Genomic DNA, 14915 nt, shown 5'->3' on the forward strand with positions numbered 1-14915 from the left:
TACAAAGCAATAAAAAATTAATGGAGAAGAAATATATGAGCCTTAGGTTTCTATCATCATACATCTGTGCTCAATGAGAGGTCAGCAAAAGTCTCCTACTCCCATTAATCTTGTGAAGAAGCGCCCTCTGTTATTGTTTGCAGCTGTGTGAGGACCTTTGTGTCCTGGTAGCCTCCAATTGAATTACCAGCTCCATCATTCAACAGTCAAATGTTTGGGGTTCTTTGACATTTTTAAGACTTAGTGTCCTCAACAGAAAAAGAGCATAATAGTAGCGATAAATTTTCAGTATTGTTCTACAGATAAAGGGAATATAAAGGGGCTGCAAAAGTTCATGAAAAGATTCCATTATTTTTCAATTAATTTTTGCACAAACTTTTTGAAGCCTCCTCATACATTTCAATTACATAGCACAGAGTAGGTGAACAAAAAAGCTACTCTCCTTCCTCCATTCCGTTCTTCACTCTTGCCATCCCCCTCGCTGCTTTCCATATGCATCTTAATCTCACATGTTTCGATTTAGCTGATAATGTTTGTTTATTGTTATTACATTCTGCTAGTTCAGAAAGAGACATCAGGTTGCTGGAGGATGGGAATGACATGCCTTAGCCTTTACTGTGCACCCAGCACCTAGTACAATCCTTGTTATATCAGAGATGCTGACGTCACACCCCAGCTCAAATTATTTTCGCCTGCCTCTTAACTCAAATGTGTTTGCCATCTGTCTTAGTTACACAGTGCGGCTAGTTAATACCGAAACACCACAAGTGGATGGCTTTGAACCAACACCAATCAATGTACCCTCATAATCTAAGAGGGTAAGAGTCTGAATTCAACTGCTGACCCTAGGGGAAGGCTCACTGTCCCAACCCTATTTCCTCTCTCCCCTCCCTCTTTCCAGCAGTCCCTTCCCTCACCCTCTCTCCCTTATCCTCTCTCACCCCCACCCCAGGCCCCTGTTTGTCCCTCTCCCACTCCCTTTTCTGTGGGCTCCTGGAGAAGGTCCTTGTCTCTTGAGTTCCTGACTCCTGGTGCTTGAGAAACCTCCATCCCAAACCGTAATCTACAGAGAACAGTCTGCCAGGCCATTCACTACCAGGGCACCTTAGGTTCCAGGAATAGGGGACCACACAATTTAGACCAAATCACCAGCTAATAAGTCAAAACACCCACCAGAAATTGCTGCCATTTAAAGCAAATTTTTATATTTGCTAATTCTGGGAAAGCAGCTTCAAAGAGATAGGTAAAGAGTAGACAAGCATTCCCCATTTTCACCTAAGGCACTGAAGACGAGGGACCCGATCAGTAGTTTACCAGTGTATGATGGCTGTCACCCAGTCTCCCACTATGGGCTGGGCCATGGACCTCGACTCCTATATTTGAATTAAAATGACCCTAGAATAGCAGTGACCCCAGATCCATGGAAGAAACCAATGAAAACCATCCCAGTCAAAGATATAACCCTCCTGGGCCCTGACACCGTCACATCTCCACATAACTTTCCACATACAATATCCAGCAAAAGGTCGACAAAAAAGCACACCGAAAACAAGACACCCTAAATGAGAATCTGATAAGAGCAAATAATAAAGTATATGTAATGAGAAAAAAACCCAACTGTTAATATTCACAAATATACATTTAATATACGTAGAAAATCCAGAAGAATTCACAGATATATTAGAAATAATGATAGTTTCAAAATAAAATATAAAATATGGTATAAAGAAAACAGTATTGTATTTCTATCTGCAAGCAACAATACTCAATAAAATTGTTTTAAACCATCACTTACCAAAAAAAATCTATCACAAGCAAACTGAACCCATTGTTACAGAGTGAATTCTAAATTACAACCACCCTATATAAGGCTTCTAACACTATACATATTTATAGGGCAGACAGCTTAATCTTTCTCCCACAGAGCAGCTGGTAGATTTGAACTGACCACCTCACAGTCAGCAGTCTAACACTTACCCTGGGTCACTAGGGCTTGCTCAATAGCACCTGACAACATTACTTACAACAGGATCAAAACTGTCAAGCATCTAGAAAAGCAACAACATAATAAAAGATGTGCAAGGTCTCCATAAAGTAAATCAACCTTCCGGAGAGAAACTGGAGAATATCCAAGTAACAGATTTCCTATCATCAACCACCAGAAGGTGTAATATTATAAATGTACCATTTCTCCACAAATTGATCAGTAGATTCAATACAATCCCAAACAAAATCACAGTATCTTGTGTGTATGTACATTTACAAGATGATTATAAAATGTATATAGATGTGCACTAGACGAAAAATAGCCAAAGCAACTATGAAGTCGAAAAATGAGCCAAAGACACTTTACAAACAAGAAAATTCAAATGGTCGATAAATATATAACAAGATGTTCAACCTACTTAGCTATGAGGAAAATGCAATTAAGACTACACTGGAAACCACAATGAATTACCACTAACTGCCAATAAAACATTACATATGTTAAACTGAAAAGAAAGAAAAAACATATTTTCCAAGGTATAGAGGAACCAAAACTTCATAAATCGTTGGTAGGAATATAAATGAGACACAGTCGCTTTGGAAAGGGATCTCACAATTTCTTATAAAAACTAAAAATATCTGCCCATACAATCCAGCAATTCCACTTGTAGGCCTTTAACCCCACTCCCCTCAAAAAGCAAAGTCCTGGATCAGTCGGTGTTTTGTTCTGTTGTACACAAGGTTACTATGGTCAGAGCTGATGTGATGACATCTAACAGCACGTAAACACTGTTAGAAAAAATAATCTACAAAATATTGTTAAATACTCATTCTTTAACAAAGCACTACTTTATTAAAGTAAATTAATACAATTTACATGGGATAAATCTTTAAGAGATTTCACATTAATTTTTGTGTATAAATAGCAAAAAGTCTAGGCGTGCCTGTGCCAACATATCAGTCTAATGGTGGACAAAGATATTGCAGATATATTTTTTCTTCTTTATACTTTTCAACATTTGCCTCAATTACATAATAAAAGTAGTGACAATGATTTGATTATATATGAGCACTGTTGCTTTTGTGTGCCATTCTGACTCAGATATCTGTCAGTCAGAGAGCACAAAGACCTGCCCCAGAGGACTTCTTAGGCTGTAGTGACTGCTGGGTCTTTTTCCCCAAAGAGCCACTGGTGAGTTCACACTGCCATCCTTTTAGTTAGCAGCCAAGTCCGGAACCATTATGCTACCAGGAATTCTTAATTTAACCCAAGTTCTGAAGTCAAGAGTCAAGTACAGGAATTATTCATCTAGCACTACGTTAAAGAAAGGCATTTTTTATAAACATAAATTATCAAATTAGAGTGTGAGTATATAATTGCCTACAACTACCTCCCATCACCACTACCACCAACTACAGTCTGCATCACACAATCAAGCCACCTACCACGCTACCCATTCTTTTCCTCTCTACAGCTGAGGAGAGCAGTTAATGGGTAGTCCTGGGTGGATAGATCTGCTTTTATAAGTTGCCTAAACTAAGGCCTTGGTCTGAGAGAATTCTCTGATAGGGAGGCCGAGATCTGTGTGTCCTGTAAATCTTTACAAGACTAGGTAATCTCACGTGTGTGTCACACACACACACATACACACACACAGTAACTCTCCTCTATACTTCAAACTCTTTCTGCTGCTGTGACTGCGGATCTAACAACTGCCTGAGACTTGTCCTAAACTGTTCACGATCACTGACGAGGTCCACGAAAGGCCTAAAACAAGGCAGCAATCCTTCTTTTCTTTAAAAAAAGAAAATGATTAGGGCAAAGAATGTACAGATGTGCTTTATACAATTGATGTATGCATATGTATGGATTGTGATAAGAGTTGTATGAGCCCCTAATAAAATGTTTAAAAAAAAAAAAGCAAACACATTTTAAAAGTTACAAAGCACTAAGTACAGTTTTATTGGGCACTCTTACAGTTAGAACAATCCACACATCAACTGTATCAAGCATATTTGTACATATGTTGCCATCATCATTTCCAAAACATTTTCTTTCTACTTGCACCCTGGGTATAAGCTCATCTTTTTTCCCGTCCCTCCTCTACAGTAATAATAGTAATCAATTATTACTACTTGGTATCCTACACTGCCCGTTGTCTCCCTTCACCTACATTTGTTATTTGTCCCCTTTGGGGGGCGAGGGGCTATATACAACCTTGTGATGGGTTCCTTCTTTCTCCTTTCCTCTCCCCATACCCTCATGATATTTCTATTCCCACTTCTGTTCCTGGGGGGTTTATCTATCCTGAATCCCACGTGTCAAGAGTTCTCATCTGTACCAATGTGTGTTCTCCAGTCTAGCCGGATTTGTAAGGTAGAAATGGGTCATGGTAGTCGGGGAAAGGAAGCATTCAGGAACTAGAGGAATGGTGTGTGTTTCATCAGTGCTATACTGCACCTTGGTTGAATCATCCCTTCCATGCAACACTTCTGTGGGGAGATATCCAATTGTCTACAGATGGGCTTTGGGTCTGCACTCCAAACCTTCTCATTCACATCACAGTAGTTGTTTTGGATCGTTTGATACCTGATCCTTTCAACATCTCATGATTACACAGGAAACTGGTGTGCTTCACCCATGTGGGCTTTATTGCTTCCCCGCTGGATGGCTGCTTGTTTAACTTCAAGCTTTTAAGACCACAGTCGCTATATCTTTTGATAGCCGGGCACCATCCGCTCTCTTCACCACATTTGCTTATGCACACATTTTGTCTTCAACGTTCATCAGGAAGGTGAGTATCAAGAGTGCCAGGTTATTAGAACAAAGTGTTCTTGCACTAAGGGAGGCCTTGAGTAGAGGTCCAAAGTCCATCTGCTACCTTAATACTCAATATATAAATATATGTATATTGGTCTCTATCCCTTTTGTTATAAATTAGTATATTTACATATATATATGCCATTACATATACCTCTATAAATAGCTTTTGCCTCCTATTTCTTCCTCTATTTCCTTTCACCTTCCTCCTCTCCCACTATCATGCTCCTACATTCGGCTCTCAGTAATTCCTCTCAGATACTTTGCACTTGATCAAACTCCACCAGGCATTACACACCCTCCTCGCAATCAATTTTAGATCTCTTGTTCTCTTATCCCTGAGTTTGTTGGCTCCCCACTCCCTTCTCAACACCCCCTCCTCTCCCATGTCCCCCTGGAACCGCTGTTGCCATTTTCTCAATATAGTTTGTCCTGCCTATCTTACGTAGATTGACATAGAGTAAAACAAAAACAAAACAAGAAAAAAATATCAATGGATGGTTCCAGGTCTGTCTGCTGACCCTTATGTATGTCTTCGGATCAAGTCTGATGAGGTGCCAAGCCCTGTGCCCCAAGTCAGAAGCCTATTTTCAGGATTCTTCAGGAACTTGGTTAGTTTTCTCCCCTTGCTGCCCTGTTGCACTTCCTGGCTGGCTTTCCACACAGTGTTTCCAGTGCTGTCCCCCGTAGCGCTATGGGTCAGTGAGGAAATGTTCTGTCTCATAGTGGGGCCGGCCCTAAGGTCCTCTCTGTGAATTGGCTGCTCTAAGTAGAAATGTCATTCCCAAGCTTGGTGTTTTCTCTCTCTCTCTCTCTCTGTCTCTCTCTCTCTCTCTCTCTCTCTCTCTCTCTCTCTCTCTCTCTCTCTCTCTCTCTCTCTCCCTCCCTCCCTCCCTTTTAGTTCACTCCCATGTGGTCTGGACAGACCCACCTCAAAGGATAAAGCTTACACCTTTTCTTTAAGAAATAAAAACACAGCTTAAGAATTCCAGAAATTTAAGTTCATACTTCCAAATTTATTTTTATTTCCTGCTTATTTATAAAAAATAAGACTAATGGAAAAATTGCAATACAGTTCATCATAATTCTACTATAAAAATGTTATCTTTTATTTTTATATTTAATTTTCTGTCCATATACCATTTTCTACTACTATAATTATATTAATACTAATTCAGATTTTGCTGTTTTCCATTTCATTTTCAAAGATTCAAGAAATGTCTCATAATTTTCACACTTGCTAACGACACAAGATTTCACTACATTGATGGATTGGATCACTTAATTTCTAATTACTGAGAGGTGCCCCCCCCCATCCAGTTACAGTCACAGTAATACTGACTTATAGTGAAGCTGTGTTTCAAAAGGACTTTGATACTTAAAGTTTTTAACGGCAGCGATCTTTCCGAAGTAGATTACCAAGCCTTTCTTCTGGTACACCCCTGGGTGGATTCAAACTGTCAAGCTGCCAGTGAGTGGCTATGCAAGAACTTGACCACAGCACCACCTGGGGTTTCTAATGATTAGCCAGGGGGTAGTGCTCCAATGCCTATGCAGAGCAAACGGCCTGTAATCGGTTGCTGATCTCAAGGTTGGCAGGTGGAACCCACCTAATAGTGTCGTATTAGAAAGGCCTGGCAATCTGCTTCCAAGATCACAGCCAGACAACGGGACTCAGAATCAATTCAATGGGAACCAGGATTTCTGAGTCTCACTCACTGCCACTGAGTCAATATGGATTCATGGCAACCCGAGAAGACAAGGTCAAACTGCTCCTGTGAGTTTCCAAGACTAACTTTACAGAAGTAAAGAAAGCCCCACCTTTCTCCCACAGAGTGACTGGTGCCTTTAAAGGTCTAGCCTTGCAGTTGGCGTCCCGCTGTGTAAGTAGTGTGCCACTAGCCTTGCAGTTGGCATCCCGCTGCGTAAGTAGTGTGCCACCAAGGCTCCTTTGGAGGTAATTACTGAGGTTAAAAATAATTAACTGGTTAGCCAAGGGCCAGGCACCACACCCATATTAGGTCCTCACAAAGATCTTCAGGGTAAGAAATAATAGCATGCACCACATATATTTTAAGTACTGAATGAGATATTTGGTGTGAAACTTTCAACACAGTATCAAGAATATTCAGCAATAAATATATGTATGCTATTATTATTTGATGATTAACTATTACTTCCACATTAGAGCTAAAGAAACCAGGGTTTAGTTAGTAAGTGATGTAATGAGATATGAAACCAAGGTGTGCTACTCCAAAACCCAAGTCGATTGTTTTCATGTCTATATGTCTGAAAAAACAGCTCGGGGATCAGATAAAAAAAATTAGGGTGAAACTGCTCCACTGCTGAAGAGATGTGTGACATAAGAAATCATATACTCTCTTACATCCTGCTTCCTCAACAAGGCTAAATAATATCTTCCTTGTACAAGGGGGTAACAAAAACAACCGGAACTGCCCTGGGCAGGGCAGAGCTTTTACAGTACGCATTTTCCTGCTGTGCGAGCATCCAGCAACTTGCTCCGAGTTAGTGCACCCAGTGGCATCACTTGGGAAGGTTTTCTCTGGTCACAGTGAATTTTTTCATAAAAGCCTTTTCGCTCAGCCTTCATGTTTTTGTGATGGCCGATTTAAGAGAACAGTGTGCAGCTGTGAAATTTTGTTTCCTGGTCAAGGAAAATGCCACAGAAAGGGTTATTATGTGGACACAGTTTACAAGGACAGCAATATGAGAAAAACTAAAGTGTACGAGTGGTTTTTCTATTTCAAAAAAAAGTAAAATGATGATGACAAAACTTGTTCTGGACATCCGTCAACTTCCTGAATGGAGGAAAATGTCGTCTCCCAGGACACTGGGAGTTCGTTCCACCAGGTCAGACTGCTAATCAAGCTTTCTATTGAGAGGTTTTGAAAAGAGAGCATAACGGTGTGTGACAAAAAGGGCTTGATTTCTGGCAGATGGGGGACTGGTTTGGCCATCACAACGATGCAACTACGCACACAGCCATCTCAGTGCGCCACGTTTTGGCAATAAACAGCATACCGCTCCTGCCCCAGGCACCTGACTTCCCTGACCTTGCTCTGTGCCGCTTCTAATTGTTTCTGTGAATGCAGAGAGACATGAAAGGACAATGATTTTAGCACTTAGGAGAGGTGAAAAAAACAGGAGGGAGGTGCTTTCCGCCATCCAAACAGCTCCTTGTATTGTACTGAGTAACAAAGAGAGGCTTATCTAAAACACCTCGGATAACTCCTTGTACAAAGGAGATACGCAACAGATTGCAGACGCTATTTGAAATATACTTAGGATACCTATTGCCAGAACACTTTCTTAAGCATCTAGAATACTTCACAGAACAAGATATGGTACAGGAAGGTATATATAAGAACCACCATGCATGACAACTTCGTGCTAAAATCAGAAGTGCATCATTAAAAGTTATGATGGCCTTCATAAAATGGACTCAGAGAACTTACTCTTTAAGTTATTTTTCACTCAGCGGACAGCCTTTTCATGTGTGTGTGCTGTGGCCTTTTCATGTGTGTGTGCTGTGTCAGACACTCGTCCCATTAGTCGTCCATTTATAAAGATGTACAGCAATTTACAAAGTCTTTGAAAGGCTCATGGAAATGCAAATTATGAATACATGGATTTCAAAATATTTATGCACCAAATAAGCCCCCTGTGGCTTGTTATGCTAGAACAGGGTCCAGTTTGAGATGCTACAAAGGATTATGACATCCATTTGAAAAGAGCCCTTATCCAAGCCAAATGCATAGGACCAAAACTGAAGCAAGAACAGGCATCCAATTTGCAGTGAACCTTGGATGGGTGAATGCTGAAATAGATTTGCTACAAAAAGTCTGTGGGGGCACTGCCACGGAGAAATCAGCAGTTTACAAATGCAAGACTGGTTTTACGATGGGACCAGACGATACAGAAGATGAAGCCTACAGTGGCAGGCCATCACATCACTTTGAGGTGGGGGAAATGAATCTTGTCCTCGCCCTCGCTGAAGAGGATGGCTGACAAACAGCAGAAGGCACCGGAATGCCACAGGCATCTCAATTGTTCAGCATATACAATTCGGACAGAAAACTAAGGTGGAGCTAATCTGCTCAGGGGGTATCAGATCACCTGAGGACAAGCACAGGGCTTCCTCTGGAAACTTTAAACACATGGCATCAGGATCCTGAGCAGGTCTTGGAAGAACAGAAGATGAAACGAGGATTCCCAGCATGATCTTGAAGACAAAGCACAATCATAACAATGCCTACCAAGAGTTAGAAATGGCCTTGTCAAAGCAAAAGTGAATTGGTCAGAAGCTAAGGTCGTGGCAAGCGTTATGGGAGGCACTCAAGGTATTTTTCTTGTTGGCGTTCTGTTGGGCAAAAAAAATAGTAACAGTCGCTAATTTTAAGAGTGTTTTGAGAAAGTTAACCAAAGTGCTAGCAGAAAAACACCCAAAAAGCTTTACCAGAAAGGAATTCATCACAACAATGCTCTTACTCATTCCTCGCACCCAACAAGGGCAATGTTGCATGTGTTCCTATGGGAAATCATTATACATCCACGTACAGCCCTGAGGTGGCTCCTTTCGAGTTCTTTTAGGAGCCCTGGTGGGGTAGTGGATTACGCACTGGGCTGGTAATGGCAAGGTTGGCCATTCAAAATCACCAGCCCCTCTAAGAGAAAGAAATGAAGCTTTCTGCTCCTGGAAAGATTTACAGACTTGGATCTACCGGGCAGTTCTGCTCTCCTAGGATCCAGAGCTCACTTGATGGCCAGGACTTGGGTTTGGTGGTAGAGTACTCTTTTTGAATCTTAAAAAAAAAAAAATCTTTAAAGAACTTCCCTTTTTTCTTCAGTTCATTATGTAAAAAAGACTATAAACATGGTTAAATTCCCAGGACCATCAGTTCTTTAGACACGGACAAAATTACTGGTATCATAGTTTATAAAAGTCCCTTCAATGCTTAACTTCATGTGTTTGACCTCTACGTCTACTCTATACCAATAGCATAGAGTTCTGATTAATATCTTTATAGTATGTCTTTAAATCAGGTAGTGTAAGCCCTACAGCTTACATACATACAAATAGCATGTATGTTGGCATACATACATACAGCATGTATTTTTGCATGTTTACACATGCATTTTAAAAGGTTTGACAATTTCTGCAAGAAGGTCTGCCATAATTTTGGATTGTCTTTGCAGGGCTTTATAATCAATTTGGTTAAGAGATGATGACTGACCATTCTTTAATCATCTTATCCATAATCATATATCTCTAATTTATTTAGGCCTTTTTAATTTTTTTCGGCAACGTTCTCTAGTTTCAGTGGAGCGGTCATGCATATATTAAATTTATCCCTTTGTTCATGCTTTGAATGTGACAAATGGTATTTTTAAATTTCAGTTCTAATTGTTCACTGTTTTCTTGATGTCATTTCAAATTTGTTCTTTTACTTCAAAAATAAAGAAAACTGTTGACCAGCTCCCATCCAATTAGCATTAGAATAACAATGTAGAATCACTGCTTTTGGCAAGCCTAATGATTTCCACATTTGTCCAAATCCAAAGAGCCTGAGACTCATGTTTCTGACTGGTAGTATTAATTAGGCACTTCTTTTTCTCTATTTCCACAGAGGACAAAAATTTAATGGAAGCCTGGTTCTCAAACATGTTTGTAGGAACAAAGGCCTTACTAAAAAGGAACTCTTGCTTGAAAGAACACTGTACTATAAAAATTAGAAGAATAAAAATATACATGTGGGTAAGTCAAGAAGTATTACTGATGGGGTTCCAGTTCATATATGCAGTTTATTCAAAACAAAATGTATTTAAACATGTCTTTGCAATCAGTGGATGAATGTAGACAATTTCTTTCAGCAATATTTGTCCTCATTTCATTAGGTGTCTTCAAAAATAGGTGCAATCAAAACAGTTACTTTCAGGGGGGTCTGCTGGACCATTGAACATAAGGCAGGAAGGCTAGTTCAGAAGGTCATGGTAACTGTTTTGATTACTCCAAAGAGTAATCTATTCTTTTTCACTTTATTTTTATATTTTTATTGGCACCTAATCCACATATCATACAATAGTCCAGTCATTCAATCATATCAAGAATTATACAATCATTGCCACAAGCAATTTTAGAGCATTCATCCCCCACTTTACCCCACCCCTCACTGCCATGGTTAAATCATCTTTAAAATGAGTTGTGTAATCGCAATCAGTTCTAGTGCTCCCTCACCCCCTCCTGCCTTCACGGTTTATTCCTGAAATCCCCTCACCCTCCCTATCTGGCACAGCCTCCCCTTTCATCCCCTACAAACCTCACATCAGTTATTATCCCTATGCAGCCACTCCTTCTGTGCTTCACAAACTGGGGAACCCAAGAAAAAGAATAAAAAACTAAATCAAAATAAAGTGGCAAGGAGAAAATAATAATAACATAAAGATAAAATACCAATAATGAATAAGAAAAAAAAGACCACCATCAATATTGTAAAAACCAGGGAAGAAATTTTTGTCATAGGACACGTAAGAGATACGTGCACCTACAACAAATTCAGGTTGGGTCAATAGAGAAGTCAGCTGACCAAGTATCCAAAGCACAATCTTTATAGTCTTCTCAAAGGACACAGTTTCAGTCCAGGTGGACCAGAGAAACACGTTCACTGACACTCATGTAGGTGGAAGAGAGAACTTTACATCAAGAAGTAATTATGCATCAATAAGTGTGTGGGATTAATCAGGTCGCAGTTTTGACTGGAGAGCAAAGAGATAAATGGCTTAGAAAGGCCTACCCCTCGCTCTCTTGCTCTTTGGTGATCAGACAAGCATGCAACTGCTTTAGCTAGTTCTCTTTCTCAACTTATAAGCTACACTAACTGTGGGACAAGCCAACCCGTGGATCGTGTTGCTAGAGTTTGAGATTCCTTCAAGACCTGCTTCGCCATGCTGCTGGTGTATACATCGCTTGATATTGAGGCTGGTACATCCTGTGGTCTTGCATTGTTTGAGTTCAATATCCCATCCAGGTCTGCTTCCCTAAACTCCTGAGCTGTTAACTGTTGGTGACCCGCCCTGCTGTTTGCTGCCTGTGGGTAGACTATGCCTGCATTGCCCGAGGGAAGATTCAGTTGTCTGCTTCCTTGACCTTACACCCAGCAGTCCTTGTGAGTTGAAGGACTTCCAGTATATTAACTGTTCCACAGATGTGAGTTGAACTGAGGCCTCTGTACTGCTGTGTGGACTAATTAGGTGATAAACCTATCTATCTATCTATATTCATAAGTGTCCTAGTTTTGTTTCTCTAGACAACTATGCCTAACACAATAAGACATCCTAGTCCAGATCAAATCCATAAGTTCTATATTAGCCCATATGTCCAATACAGACTATGATTTCCTCTTTAGACTCAAAACACATGCAATGATGTTGAATGCAGGAAGATCGCAGGTCAGTGGGTGGAAAGTCTTATGGGTCCAGTGACAGTGGAAGCATCTCCAGAGCTCTGGCTGCCATCAGCGTGGCTCCATGTGGCTTCTCAACAAGAAATGTCAAGTAGAGTAAGAATGTGTCCTGCCTCCAAGGAGGAAGACAGGTGTTCCCAAAATCCTTAGGAGAAAGCCAGCCCCACAGAGGCACCATTGGTTAAGACCTGATTTATAGGCTAGACTCCACCCCTTCACTCAAGTTGCCAGGAGATAATATAAATGCCACAGACACAAAATTATCACGGTGACTTATTAGGAAGGCATTTTACTACTCTGAAAACTACTTTGGTAAGAAAAAGGCCAGAGACGTTGCACTGACGTTTTTTTTTTCCCATTGCAACAATGTATGAGCTCATTCATGGAGAGCAGCAAGGCAGGTCCTGTCTTGGGAATCTCTACATCCATTCCATAGCCCTGCTCTTGACCCTTCAGACTTCTTTTGGTTCTCAAAACTCAAAGAACATAATCTGTATCCTTCAAAGATGCCAAAACTCTCATTTGGATGTGGTGTGAATTAAAGTATACATAATTATTCAGGTCTGGTTAGATGGAAGCATGGCAACACTGCCTTCAGAGGCATGTAAACCTGTAGAGCGGATCTTTTGAGAAGCCGCAGCTGCTTCTTATTTTGGTATCTTTGTTTAAAAAGGATTTCTATAGTTTTGTAGTATTTTCATGTATGTTATGTGCCTTCAAATGAGTTCTCACTCAGAGCAACCCTGTGCACAACAGAACAAAACCCAGCTCAATCCTGTACCATCCTCACAATCACTCCTATATTTCAGTCTACTGCTGCTTCGATTCTGTCAATCCTTCTCCACAAGGCTCTTTTTTCCAGATTTGTTCGCTCTTCTGGCTGTCATGATATACTGAATATTCTTTGCCAAAACCATAATGCAAAGGTATCCACTCTTCTGAATACCACTACCATGGTTGAAATAAGTCCAAGAACCAAAGCATTACTCATTCAGCCCACCACCACTCCATCTCTATCCTTCTATGACCCATTTCCAAAGAACAATATAAGAAGGGGGGAAGTAAAGGGGAAAAAATGAAAATACTTACATATTGTTCAAAAAAATAATAATTAAGCATAGCCATCCTGAAGGATAGTTCCCAGTTGGGACATATTCTAAGGTTCTGTAAATTAATTTTAAGCTATATTAACAAAACTAGTATTTTTCAAATACCTACTGAATGTCAAATACATTCTCAACTAAAAAAAAATAGTTAAGTAACTGCACAAGCAGTGGCATGAAGTAATAACGGCAACACTAATGAAGCATAACCAACAGTCGGTTGAAAGCTGTCCCATCACTGTGTGATGACTGAAAGTGTTTGTTCATCAACCATTATAAGCAAGCTGGCCAAAGGGGAGAAAGGAGTTTGCGTGTTAGTCTGAAGATTTTTCATAAGTTGGTAACAGCGGATGATCCATGCATATTATTTGCTAGTTACTATGCTATTTTATTTTTACTATCTCATTTGTCTTAGCAATACTCTATGTATTATTCTAGCTTTACAGATAGACAAGAGAAACAGAGATCTAACTGAGTTTCCAACCAAAGTCTATCTGACACAAAAGACCATTAAGTCATGTGGTTTTCCAAATTAAAAAATGTGACATTACTTTGCAAGAGAGTTAAGTAGTCATGTAACAACAAAGCAATGCAACAGAAAACCATCAAGTGCAATTTTTCATCTCAACTTTGAGAAATGATAGGATAAAAGGATAAGAACGCAATACAACTAGATGTCTTGAGAAGGCTTGTAGGTAAAAATTTCAAAGGCAGTCAGAGCACAAATTATATGTAATCAACCTTCATTCCAAAGTGTTTAAGTTGAGGCTTAGCAATAGCAAATATTTCTCTAAGAGCTAACACCAGATTATTCTGTTTTAGTGTTTGCTTTGTTTATATTTATCTCTGTTGACAGCAACTTCTCTACTTAATTGACTACTTAGCTCGTACTTTGTATTCCATAAAAGAAACTTAAAAACTCAAATAGACAAGCAGATACATACTGCAGAGACCATTGGAGAGGAGGCAGCTACATTTTAGACCAGTCTGGGAGTCAAGCTGTCATTCTCAAATAGCATTCGATAAAGTAACAAATTGATCTGGAATATATGGCTAAACAAGAATAACCAATATCCATGTCCTCAAAAGATTTTTTCATTACTTTCTAATTGAATTTTAAATATAAATATTTTCAAAGGAAAATTTGCTTAATGAACACTCTTAAACAGAATATATTAATTATACATGCCTGTGAGGCCTCCCATTAACAAAGGTATTCATAATTAATTCTATGCATTGGTTTTCACCCAAAGAGTTGAAACGACATTTGGCAAAGCTGAATTTGAGGCTGAGTATGTTATCTTCCAGTAGTCCTTTTAATAATCACTTATTACAATGTCAAAAAATCAGTATCTTTGAATATGTAAGCCATCCCTGAATTATAAACGTCTGACTTATTGACCCTATGTGCCCATATTGTAAACTTGCCCTACTCTGAAATGAACCAACCCCTACTCAAATCAACGTCTTCATCACATTGGCCTGCACCTGCTGCTTGTAAATCACTGGGAAAGACTGCGAACG

General features: G+C 39.8%; 1 protein-coding gene across 1 annotated transcript in view; it reads right to left on the minus strand.

Annotated features, from left to right (window-relative positions):
- Positions 1-14915, minus strand: part of PRIM2 (DNA primase subunit 2) — a 283633-nt gene that overhangs the window by 226174 nt on the left and 42544 nt on the right. The window lies entirely within an intron of this gene.

Source organism: Tenrec ecaudatus, chromosome 7 (assembly GCF_050624435.1).
Source record: "Tenrec ecaudatus isolate mTenEca1 chromosome 7, mTenEca1.hap1, whole genome shotgun sequence".
Taxonomy (NCBI): domain Eukaryota; kingdom Metazoa; phylum Chordata; class Mammalia; order Afrosoricida; family Tenrecidae; genus Tenrec; species Tenrec ecaudatus.